Raw genomic sequence first — 17,478 nt, forward strand, 5'->3', positions numbered from 1 at the left:
AGCTGGAAGCATGCCAGCTTCACCTAAAAACACCCAGTTTATAGGAACCAGCTACATCCTTTTGACCATCCCTAGATGTGTTTAAAAAAAGATTGGATGTGGCATTCACTGCCATGGTCTAGTTGAGGTGTTAGGGCATGGGTTGGATTCAGTGATCTGGTGATTCTGTGATCTTGGCTATATGAAAACTCCACCCAGGCTCAGCTGTTAATACCTCTTTCCCCTGAAGAAGTTTCTCCCATAAGCTAATATTTTACCAGACTGATGGTTTTTACTTAGGAAAGTAGCTTAATAGGGGAGACACCACTCTGAATGTTTTTCCTTCACATCTAAATTATGCAAAGTCTTTTCATTTCTATTGCCTTTCTGAAAAGCTTAATTTCCAGCTTTCCCTGGTCCTCTTTCCAAGAACCATCTGGTTCTTGCTGATGCAACCAAGCTGACTAATCTGACAGCCAAAACTCACAATATAATCCTCCCCACCACTCTCTGTGGTGGGAATCTAATCAAATATTTTTGAGGTGATCACTGCATCATTGCAGGTGATAATGGTGCCAGTGAGTGGCCTGTACCCCTGTCAAGGTTCCATGAAGAACAACAGCCTCTCATTTTTCCAGCAATCCCCAAGAGCCAGCAGTGTGCCTTATCCAGGCTCCTTCACAGCAATGCAATTACCAATGCACGAAAGCCACGGCTGCCCATGCTTTAACAGCATTGCAAATTACACTCATAAATTCAGAGTGCAGCTAATTGTTGTTTCATGGAGTAGATGTTCTTTTGGGGAAAAAAAAAATTAATCTGTAAACACTCTGATGCCCTGCTGAGCAGAGGGCTATTTATCTTGGGTGAGGAATAACCTTCCAGAGCAATGTAAGGTGGATCAGACTTTTCAAGGGCACTCACATTCCCCTGATGTGGTTCTGGGCAAGTGTGATCTGCAAGAGGTTTTTTTAATGTGGGGTTTCACCTGCTGCTAGAGTAATATGCCTTGTGATTACAGTGTTATTACCTTTTCTGGAGACTCATCTGGCCTGGATGAGATCAGGGCTCCCCTGTGCCACCCACTGCCCTTGTGAAGGGGAACAGTGCAGTTGGTTTGAAGGATTACACTCAAAGTGGATGTGACTGGCAGGGGACAGAAGTATCCAGATCATTCTGCAGGGCACAGAGATGCTGGGCAGACTCTGCTTTGTTTACCAAGATACTGCTGTGTGGCATTTGTCACCATTAGCAAGTGCCATGAGAAGGTTTCTGCTCTTCATCTATCTTGATCCTGTCCTGAAGATTGATGAGACAGCCAGAAATTATCTGCTTTGTAGACTTGGCCCACAGCCCTGATCCTCAGTGGCCTCACCACTGCACATGGGTGGTGAAGCAGCCTTCCCATTTGCCTGGGAGTTGTTCAGGCTTCCACTGCTGGAATGACCCTAGTTAGGTTCCAGCTCCCTACATTTAGACCCTAACACTTGTAGGTCAGCCAAAACCTGCCAATTCTTGTGGTGACAGTCCCACTCTCAGACACTACTCCCTTATCCTGCCAGTACAATGTTCTGCATGCAATTGTAGCCTTTTTAAAAGGCCAATTGCTGAATCCTTCTTCTACTCCTAATTGGATCTTCTGTATTCAACCATCTTCATCTGTAGAAATGTTATATGGGTGAGTTTTCAGCCCTTTTTTTCCTTATGATAGTTCATTGTATTTTAATTTTTGCTTCAGTGTGTACTGACTTGGCAGGATATATGATTTGCCAGGAGGCAGAGAGTAGGAAGCTTTATAAATAAAAAACCTGCATCTGTTCCATCTCTCCTCACAAGCAGGGGCTGATCTTCATTGCACCAGGACAAACCTGGAAAGCTTTTCTGTAAAATTTAGGGTAGCAACAGTGAGGTGTGGGTGTAGCAGAGATGAGAATGAGTGCATATAAATTGTCATGGCTGTGGCTGTTGGGGCTCTAAAGAGCCAATGTATGTGTATTTTAATAACTGGAGCCTTTACAGCAAGCACAGTTTCTGCTGAATGTGCAGAATGTAAACCTGCAATATAATAGCTGGGAAAGTTGTTTGTGGTAGATCTTGACACACTGCTTGGTCTGGGCTTTGCTTTGTTGCAGGAGGCTGTGAGGAGACTTTGGAAGATGAGAATTCAGCAACACCTTTTTAAAGGTCCTTGTTTGGTAAGTTAAGCGATGTCTCTAAAAACAACACTTTCACTGGTTAGCCCTACATAAGAGAATGTCCTTACACTGTGTTGGGACACTGTAATTACAAATAATAACTGTGCTTTGAGCTTTGCAAATGCTCTTTATAATGAAAATGCTTTTGTCCCTTCCTTGTAGTGCTGAGGTGAAGCATGGAAGGACAGGGAAGTTTTTCCTTCCAGTGCATGGAGACAGCTCTGGGAACTGTACTGAAAGTGCTGTCTTTTGCCCAAGTCCAGCTCCAGAAAAGGTCTTGGATGCTGTGAGGAGTTTTGGTGTAACTTCCAAGGCTGGCATCTGTCTAGTGCTACAGTGAACGTTGCTGTACAGCTGCTCTAAGATCTGCCAGCTACCATCCCAAGTGGGACCTAGTGGGAATCGGACTTTAAGCACATATCTATCATCAGGGAGACTCCTATTGTAAAACTGCTTGTTTAAAAGGGAAAAGTGAGCACAAGCACTTTAAGTGCAAGGGTTGAGCCAGGCTTTCATGTAAACAATGTGTCCTTCCCCTTCAGTGTGTGGAGGCTTGTATGGAGTGCCCACTCGGCTGACAGCCCTGGAAGCCCACCTAAAACTTCTCACAAACCTTCCTTTCCCAGATCTTCCTCTCCCAAACCATCCCCACCCAAACCACATGTGCCCAAATCAGCCTTTCCCAAATTATCCCCACCCAAATCATCCCTTCCCACACTTCCCTGCCGAAACACTCTATTACCAAACCTTCCTTTCGCAAATCATTCCCACCCAAACCATCCTTTTAGCAAACCCTCCCTACCCAAACATCCCCACCCAAATATTCCATTATTATCTCGATGAGAGGTGCTCTCTCTCAGAGTTCTTAATCTCTAAGGCTGAGCAGGTAAAACTACAGATCTGGAAAAACAGGCAAGGAGGAAGTGGATAGTCAGAGAGGAGGATACTGAAGAAGGAGCAATGAGAGGTAAGTGGGAGGGAAGAGAGGTTAGGAGAGGGTGAGCTGTGCCACCTTTTTCATTTGTATTACTTGTCCTGTTCTTCCAAAATGTTATGAATTGGAACAGAGTCAGCAGAAATTTGATCTCTCAGCAGAAGCATCAGGAGCTGGTGTACAGGAATTCAGCCATATGGTGTTTTTATTATTTTATTTTACAGTGCACTGTGACTAGGGTTTAACTTGAAATAGCTTCTGAAACACGTACAAGGCAACAGCTGTAGCATTACTCAGAGTGCAGGGGAGCTGTGGATCAGTGTATGGCTGTTTCAGGCTTTTCCAGTATATTGCAGGGATTTTGCTTTGTGAAGAGATGTGTAGTTAAATCCTCTTCAGCTGTTTTATGACTACTGCTGCTCATGTAAGTTACTTCTCTTCTGATAGCTCTGGGCCTTGTGTTACAGGAGAGGAATGCTCACAGCTTCACAGGGTGTGAGAGCTGAGGCACCTGCCTTTGCTGGTTATTCTGAAGGATTTGGCTTGCAGGATGAAATGGGCAAGGCAGCTTCTTACCTGAGTGCCAAGTGGTCTGGATCTGAGCTGGGAGAGCTGGTCCCCAGTTCCTGCAAGTCAAGAGGCTGTGTACTAAGCAGGTATGTGGGAAAACATTTTTTGACCATTCTCAACCATACTCACTCCTTACTGATCCAAGGTGAGGGTAATTGAGAGCAGCACTTCTCTGAAGCAGGGCACTTCAATGGGTTCTTCTGTGAGCAGCCTGTGCTTTCAGAGCCCAGAGCATGTTTAGTGAATTGCTGACAAAAGCTGAAGGACAGGTCTTTGCATGAAAATCCAACGTAGCTTACCAGCTGTGCAGCGAGATCCAGCCACAGACAAGATAAAGTTGAGGGCACAGGGTTAAATAAGGGGAAAAGGGGCGGATCTGAGGGTAAAGGGCCAATGGGAACAGGGGAAAGTGGTGCAGAGGCGGGGCAGCCAACCAGGGGAACCAATGGGGTGACAGGGGTGGAGCACTGCAGCAAACCAGGACCAATGGGCATCAGGAGAGGGAAGAACATTCCAGAGACGGTACAAATATGGTAAACGGGCTGAACTGGGTGACATCAACTGTAATAGCCAATAGAACTCAAGGAATTAACATGTGCCTGCAAAGGCCTATGGGAGGGAAGCAATTCTTGCCATGACTTAGAGGGGTGTTTTTCCTTGGCTGCCCTTGCCCCTGAAAAACCAGCTGTTCTGCACTTCTTCTCAGTGATTCTTTTAGCAGAGTGAATGAGGTACTCTGTGACTTTCAATAGGAGAGATTTTGAGCTTGAAATGTGTAACAAGAATTAAATGCAGTTTGTGGGGACATAGATTTAGATGAATTGGTTCATTTATAAAATCAATTTCTTCAGGCTACTCAGCCTTTTGATGTCTCACCAGCACTTAATTGTTTTATCTTGCTCTTAATAGAATTATTAGGTTTTGTATTTCTGTAGGTCTTGATTTATTTCCCTGCTCTCAATCTATTGGCCTGTGGCAACACTTCTGCTTAGCTTTGATTTGTAGGGGGGAAAGTTATTAGACCAGCAAGTTTTTTCTGAATTATTAAAGGAGATTGTTCTTAACCAAATCATGTTTTGTGATGTAGATTAAGCAAAACTATGACAATACTTACCAAACTGAACGCACTGGATGTTATCTTGTTGAGTTAATTATTCTCTTTTCCCGTCTTGGGATGATCTCTATCCCTCAATATTACATATCTGAGTCTGAGAAAAAAATCTTTTTCAAGCATACCTGCAAAATGAAGTTTTGAGCCAAAGTTGATGACAGGAGGATGAAGTGAGGCAGGAAGATAAATATTTTAAGTTTCAAAATTTGTGTTTTTCTGAAATACTTAAATATGTTTTAAAACCAAGTCTTTATTTTTGTTCTGTTTGATACAAACCAGGGTTTTTTGGACTTAAACCAAGAAGAAATTTCACTTTTCCCATCTTTCTTGGTCAATTACTAAGTTAAAGAAAACAATTAAATGAACTCATTGAATCAAGTCCTTCCCTAGGCTGCCAAAGTTTTGGCTGAGAAAGGAGAGATTGGCCCTGTATCCTTGGGGATCCTGGAGTTTTTAGAGAAGAGGGTGGCTAGCAGCAGATTGGGGAGGACATCTTGGCACACCAATGAACTTAGCTCAAAATAACAGCTGGGGTCAGTGACAGCTCTGTCTGTAGCTGATAAGGAAAAGACCAAGCTCAGAACTGCAGGTCAAGAAACAGCAGCTGACATTAACATAGAAGCCCTGATAACATAATCCTCTAATAATACCAACATAATACCAGCAGCTGAGGGCAGGGGAAGGAGGGGAAAGCTGGGAAACCTGGCCCTGCATTTGGTGTGGACATGAGAGAGGACAGGCTGTGCCCAGGTGGCTGGGGCACAGCACAAGTGAGGGTGGGTCTCTCTGAGCACAGGAGGTGGCTTTGCTGAGAAGGATGCATGCCTCAATTATTTTTTAATTACTGCTGGTTTTAACTTTTTCCCCATTCCAGAGGGAGCAGTAGGATTTGTGCTCCTATTCATGCCCTGAACCAACACTGCAGGTGCCCGCTGGGAGAGGAGGAATCCCCTTTGGAACTGAGGATCTTCACACTTGAAGACCGTGGATGAGAGGGCTGTGGTGGGCCTTTGCAGAGGAGGGCCATGTCCTCAGGCATTGCAGCTTTTCCAAAGTGGGGAGTTTGTTCAGAGCGTTGAAAATAATGCAAAAAGTGTACCTTGGCTTTTACTGGATATGCCTGTCCTTCTGCCCCCACTTAAGAAAATATTGCCCTCCAAATTCAATCCTGTAGCCCATTATTCATGAGGTCATTACTGTTTAATTTAATCACCAAATGTCAGCTGAATCCCATTTATTCTGCCAGCTCACTAGAGATTTACCTATTTATTTTACATTTCAAATGAATTGCTCATTATTCTGTCATTCTGGGATTTTATTCTGTAATTTATTTTGTGGGCCCTGACAAGTTGAAAATGAGCCCTGGTTCTCTCCTGTCTGGCATGTTAATTGTCAGGTCCATGCTCAAGTGTTTGCTTGCAGGACCAAGGGACCTGACCCTATATTCAGGGAGGGAGAGAAAACAGGCTTTGTAATCCCACAGCTGCTGGTGGTGAATCAACTGTGGCAAGAAGGAAATACTTTTTCCTCTCAACTACACCTCTTCAATGTCAAAGGACAAGTTATCCTGTGCAACTTGCCCCTGAAATATATTCCAGCAAATTAGAGGTGTGTAGTGCCCCTTATGGTGTGTGGGCGTGGGTGTGTGGTTGAAGTCCTGAGAGAAAGGCTGTAAAAAGAAATGTTGGAGAAAAAACAACATTTGTGGTATAAATCCCAATCTTCTTTTAATGAGATTAGGGTGAAATGGTCCTCAGTGAGAAATAGTCCTTGCATCAGCTATTTCTAACTGCAGTTTTCTCTTCTTTGCTCTTGTTTTTGGCTAGTGTTGATGCTGGAGAAGACAGACCAGTGCTCTGTTCTGGCCAGCCAGGTCCCAGGCTCCTGTGGTGTCCCTTCACCTGGATGAGGTCTGGTATTCTCTAGTAGGTCCAGGGATCCTGTCCAGCTGACAGATCAGCTCTTTGCAGACAGGCTGTGTTTATCTGTTTGATGGTACACCATGATTGCTCTGTACAATCTGAGCCCCATCCAGCCTCTTTTGTTTTCCTTTTGAAGAATACACAATATTATGGAAAACCAATTTTCTGGGATTGGGATTACTTCTTCATCTGTAAATTGAGTGATCTATATTCTTCATCTGCAAATTGAGTGATTTGTGCCTTTTCTCAGTTGCTCAGTAAGCTGCTGGGACCTATGGGCCCTGCAATTCACCCTGTTATTATCCAGAAGAGCAGCTCTTCAGTGCTGGAGAGGAGACTTGCTAAGGAAATTCACAAAAGGCCAAAGACACTGGCATGCACTAGAAAAAGGAGGAGGAGGAATTTGCAGGATGTGAAGGGGTACTTCAATCTTCAGGCTCATTTATTGGTGGGATATAAACTGAGCATCATCTCAGCTTGCTTTGAGCAAATAGCTGAAAAAAAGGTAAAAATCCACTGTGTTTGTCTTTCCCTGTCGCTGACACAAATCCCAAGCACCTCATTGATTTTCTGCTTTGCCCAACCTGAGATCAGCAGTGTGACATTGCTCCTGTTTGCTGGGCTGAGTTACTGCCTGCTGCTTCTATGTAAACCTGTTTGGCTCTTCTTCTGAGATGTTCTTGGACATGGTATTTTCTCACCTACTCAGCCTCAAGGGCATGTTTTGGAAGTCAGCATTTACAGGACTGGAAGAAGCCTTTCTTGCACCTGCCTCACTGTGTGGAGCAAGCCAGCACTCCTGTAGCTCTGCTGGGACACCTGAGTGCTGTTAGCAGCTCAGAGTGACATAGACTGTGCTTCTTGTCTGGATCTCCACTGCTCAGTCAGTCTCTGCTGGTGTACTGATAGCCAGGGCAGTGGCTAATGGATGTTTTGGGGCAGGTGGCTCCCGGTGTGTGCTCGTGGTCTAAGCTGCTTCAAGCAATGAGCACTTTTCAGTCCCTTTATCAGCAGGAGCAGGCTGCTTTTAGACAAGGCTGGGGTGTGAGCAATTGCAAAAGCACCTGAAATATGTGTGACGTGCTCAGGTGCTGTTGCCTGGGTTTCCTCTCTCTTCCTGTGGTCTGGTTTGACTTTCTGTGCCTTCAGTGAGGAGGAACCTCCCAGCTGATGGGTGGGGAATGGCCTGGCTGGCACTTGCTCAGTGCAGGGAGGAGTGGGGTGGCCAAGTGCCCAGTACTGCTCTTGTGAACAATGGCTTGGGAAGCATAATTGTCAGTCCAGGTGTCAGGCATGTTTATTTCTGGATACTTAAGTACTCTTGACTTGGCCCTAACTGAATTTGTGTCCTAGCATTTTTCTTAATTGGGTTCTCTGATTCCTCCATGTCAGTGTTTAATTGGGAAAAAACGAGGTACACATCCTGCTAGACGAAATGGATCATCTTCTTGTCTCCTCCATGCTCCTGGTAGGCTCAGGAGAGGAGCCTAGTTAAATTTTGGGCTGTCTTCTCCTTTCAAGGTTATGGTCTCTGCTTCCTTCTCTGCTGCCTTGCTGATGCCAGGGAGGATTTCTGAGTCTCTGGGTTGGTACCAGTCCTGGGCAGGTTGGCTGTGCTGAGAAATGTGAGTTCTGAGCAGGCTCTCCCTTAGGCCCTGCAGCCTGGCTCTTTGGGGTGGCATGGGGAGGGGTGTCAGGTCATCAGCAGGTGTTTGGGTTGGATGCTGGGAGAAGAAAGACTCTGGAGTGTGCTGAGCTCTCCTGGCTGTGCCTTCAGCTGAGCAGGAGGTGATGAATAGAGGTTCTCTATTCCACCCATTAACAAGCAGTTAATGGTACAGAGATGCAATAACAATCCCTCAGACTGGCTCCAGAGCCTGTGTGTCAGTGTCCCTGCCAAACAGCATCTCTTCATTTGTCCTGTCTGGGACAGCAGTGAAGGGGATGAAGAAACCATGAGGAGAAGCTTGATCTCCTCACTGTCTCCAGCAGGTGAGTGTAACCATGACTAACACAGATGGAGGGACTGGTGTCTCTGGGAGCCAGGAAATGCAGGTCTCAATCACTGGCAGTGCTCCAGGCAAGCATTTGTTCTCACCCCATTTTCCCCAGAGCTCAGTGTTCCCAGACAGTTCAGGGAAGGCAAGGAGAAGACTTTGCTCAGTTCAGTGGGCTGTGCAAGTAAGGTTGTGGTGGCTGGCTGATGTTGTAGAGCTCTGTGGACCTCTTAACTGTAAAAACTCTGCTCCTTTTGAAGCTCCATAAGCAGTCCTATTACTTAGAGTACTAAGTAGAAAATAAGAGCCTCTCCAACATCTTCCCTGCTAGTAAAATGTTGTGAAAAGCTTCCTTTCCTTTAAAAAGGAGCTAACAGCCTTCCTTTGCTGTCAATAGAAGATGCATTTCTCTGGCAAATGGCATAAAATAAATCAATTTAAATACAGGTAGTTTGGTGCAAAGGAATTGATTTTGCTATAATGGTGTGTTGGATAACAGTAATTTCTTTCTTTTTTTTTTTTTTTTTTTTTTTTTTTTTTTTTTAACAAAAGACTGTGGGGCAGGTGCACAGTTTGTTCCTGTGCACAGCTGTACAGCTGTTTCCTTCCATGTTTTTGCAGACTGTCTCACAGGGTTGTTGCTATGTGTCCCTCCTAATAGGTTTTGCTTTTCTGTCCCATTTAGCATGAGAAATGCCTGGCTAGTTTGTTCAGCCCCATAGTCCAGAAATGCTCATTTTGAGTGATCCCATGTCTAGAGGAGATGGAGGGTGGCACAGAAATAGCAGTAGTAAGCCTTCAGACACCCCATAGCCCTTGGCAGAAGATGCAAGGGGTTAGAGCATCTGGTGATTGCTGCACTGGTTACCTGCAGATGAAGGAAAATGAATATTTGCTCAGCTTAGGCTGTTGAGCTATAGAGTTGGCTTATTTTGTCTCAGCTCTTTCCATCTTTATCAATAGAGTGCTGCCATAGTTTAACCCCACCCAGCACCACACTCACTGTGGCATGATCCCCCCAGTGGGACAGGGAAAGAATCAGAAAAGGTAAAACCCGTGGGTTGAGATCAGAACAGTTTAATAATTGAAATAAGGCAAAATGCCATAATAATTGAAGTTAAAAGAAAAAATACAAAGAGAGAGAAATAAACCCCAGGAAAACCAAGTGATACACAATACAGTGCTTCCCAGCTTGGGCAAGAGGCTTTGTCTTTGCCCCAGTTGACACTCTCTGGAGTGAGGGCGCAGAGAGCAGAGCCCTGGCAGGTGTTGGCTGGTGACACAATGGGGACAGTGGGTAGGGATGGAGCTGACTCCATGTGTCTCCTTTCCCTGGTGCCTGTCAGCCATAAAATCCATCAGACTTCCGAGGGTAGGGGTAAGATGTGAGGGGTAGGATTGAATTATGGCAGGAAAACCACCAGATTTTTCAGTTTTTATTGGGAATCTTATGTTCAGATTCTCCTTTGTGGCCTGGCTAGTCTAACAATGAATTGATTTCTCTGTGCCTCAGCATGGTTACAGAAAGTCTGTCAATATAACACTCTTGATTTAATCAGTGGAAAATGGGCTGGAGACTTCAGACTGGAATTTAATCATTGCGATATCACTGGTGATATTTCAAGTGACAGATTCCCCATTAACCTGTTCAGCTTGTTCCTGCAGTGCCCTCTGTTCAGCTGATGTTGGGAGGGAAAGCCCTGCACTGACCCTGCTGTTTGTGACAGAGCTGAGCAGTGATGGGGAAGAGGGACACTCCAGATCGGGATGGTTCTCTGTAACTAAATCCCATTGTCACACTGCACACTTAATGATGTTTGGCAGCAATTAATTACCACTGTGACAATTGTTTTCTGCCAGGAAATTGCACAGAGACTGCAGACTGGGATGCTCTGCCCTGCTGGAGGGAGGCTGGGGCTTTGACCCCATCAGTAACAGCAGTGCTGCCATTCACCCCCGAAGGTGAGGGAAGAAATCCCCTTGCTTCTGAGGGAAGGTCACCACTTGCAGAGGGTGCAGCCTGCAGGCACAATGGGGAGGTGTAAGGAAGGATAAGTGAGCTGTGTGTTTTCCTTGCTCACGTTTTTCAGAAGCACTGTGCACTGTGAGACACATAATTTAGTGTATTCCCTGTGTGTGGCCAGCGTGCTGTCTGCATATGGGGTGGCTCTGACCAGCCCAACTGCATCTCAGTTCTGGCAGAACTGCTGTTCAGGCTGGGGTTGATTTGGATTTGGAGGCAGGATAGTTCTGCAGTTAGTAGTTCTTCTGCAGTGGTGGGTCTCCTGCCAAGCCACTGAAGTCTGTGGAAACCTGAGACTACAGCAGGCTCCAGAGTGTGGGGGTGTCCAGGAAAACTTCTCCATCTCCCATCAGAGCCAAATGGGTTTGAGGCACTGAGACTCTCCCCACAAGGACACGTGCTGCCCTTGTTATGTCATCTGGGTAGGGAGCTGTTTCTTGCTTCTCTTCATCAGTGAAGAGACTATTTCCCTCTGGCTTGGGGCTGCCTCTGTGAGGCTCATTCCAGCCCTATTCTCCACACTGGCACTGTTCCCTTGGCTGCTGAGGGAAGAGATCTCTGTTGGTCCAGTGGAGCTGAAATGCTGTCAGCTTGTCCTGGGCTGGGAGCAGCAGTTGCTGGCATTGGGTTGTGCCAGCTCTGTCTTTCAGAACAGCCCTTTCTTCTCAGCAGGGCAGATGGAAAACCCATGACCCCCTCTGCTGGCAGTCACCTCCCGTTGAAATAGAATTTCAAGCCAATACAAAATTCATTCACATCACGGGTGTGAAATGAGGAGGGAAGGGGTTTCCTTGTTTTTCCCATTAAGAACAAACCTGCCCTCTGAGACAGCCCCCTTACAGGCTTACAGCAGGATCATTGAGCATGAGCCATGCTTGCTGAGCACCATCTTACAGACTGTTCCTCCTGCCTGTGGGGCTGCTGGGACTCCCTTCCTGGGACTGGCAGTATTTCAGCCCTGCTGCTGACACGGGGAGTTTGGTTCAGCTGGGGAAGGCAGATGGTGCCAGGACATAATGTTAGGACTGGCTGAGACTTCAGAAAGATTTTTTTGTCATTGCTTTAGTGAAGAAAGTTATTCTGCTAATTTAACTCAGGGCTCTCAAGGCTATGGGTTGGACTATTTGTGCATTGAGGCAGAGGGAGCTGGTGACATGAGGTTTGACATAGGAGCCCCTCCTTGGGACAAGCTGCAGGACCATAAAACACTTCTCATCCATCTCCTCTGCACTGTGATGAGTTTGGGACTGGAATGTATGGTTCTTTACAGAGAAACTTCAGAATCTTTGAGTTTATTTAAAATAACTTATTCCTGAGGATAATTTGTAGCCTGCTATGGCAGTGAGATGAAAGCATCTTCCAAGCCTCTCTAAACAGGGAGCTACTTGCTTCTCCTCACTGGATCTGTTTTGTAATTGAAGGAAGAGAGTAATGGAGCTTGAAATGTAATTATATGTCTTGTAGCATGGGGCTGTTCCACAGCAAGACCTCTGCTCTGTGCCTAGTGGTGAGGAGCAGGGCTCAGCTGCAGAATTTCCACAAAATTATTTTTCTTTCTTTTCCTGTGCCTTGTGGGCACCATTTTTTTTTTTTTTTTTTTTTTTTTTTTTTTTGTTAATAAACTTTTTTTTTTTTAAATTTTTTACTCTCCTGGCATCCATTTCTCTCATTGGCAGAAGAAAAGGGTGTTATTGAAACCCTTTCTCTTTAGTGGAAACGTTAATTCCAGGGCATTTTCTCCTGGAATTGTCTCAAAACTGAGAAGCTATGGAAACTGGATAATATCCTGGGCTGGCACTGCTTGGCTGTAAAACACTCTTTTCTGACATGGCCAGGATTATGAAGGAGGATGATGCATGTTTATACACCAGCTGTGCTTCTGATCTAGTAACTAGGAAGTAGGGGGTTTGTTTGGTGGGGATTTTGTTGTTGTTGTTGTTAAAGGATGGAATTGGTCCAGTTTGGGCTGTATAAAGCTGCTTTTTTAAGCTGATCCTTCTGTGTGAGTTGAAAATGTGTTGAAATAAAAAGAAGCCTTCATAAAGAGGAAATCTTGAAAACTTTATCCTAACTGTATGGATGTTTTCTGCATTAAAGCATTACCATAATGAAAATGTGTCAAAGGCTTTGCTGGAAAAGCCATTAAAACAGATTAGTGCATCTATCTGCACTATAAAAAGGTCCTTTCAGTAGGACTGCCCATAATTCCAGCTGTCACAAAACAAGAGACTCTGAAATTCCCTGTGAGCAGCCATTAAAACTGGAGAAGACTCAGCCACATGCTCTTGCTTTGATTTCAGTTCAGAAAGTACTTTGACCTTTGGGCTGTCATTGCTGGGGAACATCTGCCTAGAGGAATTAATGAACCTTCATTATACCAAGATAATAGCCACCTCATTTCCCAGGCAGCTGCAGGGAGGAGGATGAGGGCAGTACTATGGGATGGGCAGAATTATGTGGCTGTCCCTTGATACCCTGACCTGTCCTCACCTCCCTGAATACAAATGTGAGCTGGTCAGACAAAGGCTGATGTCACCCAGGGCCTGAGGAGGGGCAAGCTCCAGCAAAGCTGGGGAAAAGGAGCTTGAGGAGATCCACATAGAATCAGGGACAGCAGTAAAGGTGGGACAAGAAACTTTGGAGCTAAAACAGTGAAAACAGTCTTCTCACTGGAACAACTTTGATGTCTAGCCAAGTCCCTTTTGCTGGTCTAGACCTGCCTCTTGGTTCTCTGTTTTAAGCCAGCTGGGTGGTGCTATGTTTCTCCTTACAAGGCTCTGATATTCCCCACTGAGCTCTGATAGAGAATTACAGAGCCCTTCTACCCTCCAGCAGATTGACACTCACTCCCAGCTTAGTGTCATCTGCAAATTTGCTGATTGTGAACTCAATCCCCCCATCCAGATCATCAATAATGATCTCTGGGGGACACCATCAGTGACTGGCCACCAGCTGGGTGCAGCACCATTCACCACCTCTCTCAGCCAGTTCATTTTCCCCCAGTGCAGATGAACTTGTCCAAGCTGTGGGCTGCAGCTTTTCCCAGGAGTATGCCATGGGATGGGCAAAGGCTTTGCTGAAGTCCAGGCAGACACATCCACAGCCTTCCCTGCCTCTCCCAGGCAGGCTGCCAGGTCATAAAGGGAGTTCAGGTTGGTGAGGCAGGACCTGCCCCTCCTAAATCCATGGTGCCTGGCTCTGCTCCCTCAGCCATCCTGCAGGTGCCCTGGGATGGCACTCAAGGGGATCTGTTCCATCACCTTGCTGGGCACCAAGGTCAGGCTGACAGGCCTGGAGTTCCCAAATCCTCCTTCCAGCCCTTCTTGGGGATGGGCTCACATTGGCACCTCCAGTCCTCTGGGAGCTCCCTGGTGAGTCAGGACTGATGGTAAATGATGGAGAGCAGCTTGGGGAGCTCATCCAGCAGCTCCCTCATCCCCCTAGGATGGATCCCATCTGGTCCCACAGACTTGTGAGTGTCCAAGTACTTCCTCTGGATTACAGGGGGTCTGTTCTGCTCCCTGTGCCCATCTCCCAGCTCAGGAGGCCAGTTGTCCTGAGGACAAGCCTGTCTTTACTGTTGAAAACTGAGGCAAAGAAGGTGTGTTAAGTACCTCAGCCTTTTCTTCATCTTTGGCAACTTGTTATTTGTTGAGAATGGACCACAGAGTAATGCAGCTCAGCCATATGGAGTTTTCAGACCTTTCTCACAGGGTGGGAGCTCTCACTAGAAGGACCTGGCTAGCTGAGCTGGAGAGAGCAGATGTCTGGCACACAGTGGGAGAAAATGTCAGCAGACACTCACCTGCCTGAGTCCTCTCACTGTACTCCATTACTGTGCCTTTAAATGGATTTATTTCCTCCAGTGCTTGATTTGGATAGGATCAGGTGGTAGAGTTGTTTCAAGGTCTGTAAGTGGGCATTCGGACACCTTAAAAATGAAATGAAATGTTTAAGAGCCATGCAGGGAAACCATGCAGAGCAACTTTTTTTTTTTTTTTTTTTTAATTAATTTATTTACTTACTTCTAGGAGTGAAAACCCTATGCTCAGCTATTCTAATCCTGGAGGGTAGGGTGGTGGGGACACAGAGAAAGGCACAGGAGTCAGGAAAGCATTTCTATTTATTTTTTTACCTTGCAACAAGTGTGAATTATTAATGGAGCTCCACTGACTCAGTGCAGGGGAAAAGATTTCCTGTTCAGTATTTACTGATCTCTTCAGGAACATACTTTCTTTCCTTGTTTTTTTTTTTTTTTTTCCTTATTAACTGGAATCTCTCTAGTAACAGAAGTTTTGCCCCCTGGACTTTCAAGGAGTCCTTTGTCATGTACCTTTGTTATTTATTCTTTATCATGAAGCTTCTAGAATTAATTCCTAAGAAAAACGGTGTAAAGAAACATCCCTGTCATTAAACAGTCTTCAGAGCTGTGGTTAAAAGATTTCCAGGTGGCAAATCAATGCCTCAGTGGACTCTAAGTCAATTGACTCATGATTGATGGTGTCTGCTCTTATATTGAAGCTGTCCTTGATGTCTGTCACTGGTTCCTTCTCTGGTTGTGAACATGGGATGAGAAGGCTGCAGTGGGATGCACAAAAGCTCTGGTGACCACACTGGGAAGGAGCCCAGCAGCTCAGCCTGGGACTGAGTCTCTTTTGAGATTACCAATCCCCAAACTACCAAGGATATTGAAGTAGTACCATCAGATATTTTTTACATACATTTGCATTCCTGCATGTGCCAGGAGGAACACTGAGTTTGTTTTTCACTGGAGTTTCACTCTTTTATCTCTCTTTTTCCAGCCCTAGCACTCTGTACAAATACAGGCATTGCAAGCCCTGTGTGTTGATTTTTTTTATGGGACATTTGCTGTTTTCTAAAGGTTCTGTTCATCCTTCCTAGTTGTAGTTACACATAGGCACTGTGGTCTTTTCTTGCTTCATGTGGCAGACACTGCTAACACCCCTGGGTATTTCCTGGCTGTTTCTTTGCCTGCTGGACATAACAACTCTTTCAGAACTTTCTGCTACACAGGGGTGTGCAGCAGCATGTGCTCAGGGAGTGAGAGCTGTGTATGTTCCTATCTGCTGGGAATTGTTATTGAGGGAGATAGACCTTGACACTGGAAATATCATGGAAATTACATGGAAATGAGATGAAATGTTATTCATTTTGCATGCAGGCAAAAAGCACAATAAATGAAAGGATCAGGTGGAGTATGCATGAAGGGAGAGCTCTTGTCCTGATCAATAATTTAAAATTCCCAGAGAAGTGAGTGTTAGTACTGAATGTACAAAACACTTGAACAGACTTTCCAAGAAATTATTCATAAGACTAGTTTATTCAGATTTACTGGTTGCTGTTGAGCTGAAGGTCAGAGTTAAATGTAACAGAAACTTATGCATGTATAATAATTCAGTTCTTTCTATTCAAAGTGCCTCAAACTCTGTCTTTAGCATGATGACATGAGGGAGAATAAAAAGCTGAGCTAGCCCTGTCTGCTTAGAAGAATTGTCTCTGTTGTAATGAAGTCAGAAGAATTGTCTCTATCATACTGAAGTCATAACAATTGAAACACTTTTCTGGATGTTTTCTGGATGTTTTTCTGGACCAAACTTCCATTCCAAGCGCCTTGTGCTGTGCTGGAGGCTGTACCAAGCAGTAAAAGAGGCTTGAATGGGGAGGGAGTGTGGTTCAGGACACAGGTCTGTGGCTGTACTCAAAGCCCTCCTGGGCAATAGGCTTATGTCTCTGCCTTCAATAGGGATTAATAAATATCCCTGAAATAGGGATAATGGCTCATAGAAGGCAATAAAACATGCTAATAGTTCAGAAGCTCAAAGGTATTTCATGTCTCACATTCATGGAGCAAGCACTGTCTAGATATAGGTCAGGGGTTAATGCATCCCTTGCTTTTTTTTTTCTTTCTTTTAATAAGTATGATCTTGCCTTTTAGGTTATGTGCCTGTATCAGAGCCCCTCTCTTCACCTTTTTTTCATTCACACTGAATCCCAAACTCTCTGCTGAGAAAAGAAGCACTGACCTTCATGACTGTCTGTGAGAGGCATCTCCTTTTCTGTAATGAATGTGTTAAACCATAAGTAGTGCAGCTTCTCATTTCTTTGTGCTGAAGCACTCAATGGCAACAAATCAGTACAATTTCCTTTGTTTTATCTGGTTTTCCTCATAAATGCTACCATTAAAATCTAGAGAAATCCTGTGCCACATTTTCAGCACCCCCTTCCCCAGGTGTTGTAGGCAATGCCATGAGTGCATCAGGAAGGATTAGTGCTCCCTGCCCTCTGTGAAAGGCTGATTTGAAGGGTCTTACCTCAGATATTCCAGCAAATAGCCCTGAGGTGACATCAAGGAGCTCATGTTGCCTCTAGGGATCCTCAGATCCAGGTGTGCCAGTTGACCCCCACCAAGCAAAGTGTCAGAGCCTCAACAGTGAAGGATCAGCTGCTGTGTGCTGGTCCAGACCCCTCCCACACAGGGTGGCATCCTGCAGGCTTGGCCCAAGACAGGACACTGTCCTGGTTTGAAGGACAGGTGTCTGCCAATAAAGGCAGAAGCTTCTCTTTGAAATGAAGAATGGAAACCCCCCTCCCTCCAAATTATTATAATTTTGAAATTAAGGGGCTCTCAGGCAAAGATGTGGGTATTAGGAATAACAGTTCTTTACTAGGAGAATTAAAATAGAAATACAGTATTTATCTGGGTAGGAAAGGCTTGGCTCCTCCCCT

The sequence above is a fragment of the Oenanthe melanoleuca genome, chromosome 21 (genome assembly GCF_029582105.1).
Source record: "Oenanthe melanoleuca isolate GR-GAL-2019-014 chromosome 21, OMel1.0, whole genome shotgun sequence".
Classification (NCBI taxonomy): Eukaryota; Metazoa; Chordata; class Aves; order Passeriformes; family Muscicapidae; genus Oenanthe; species Oenanthe melanoleuca.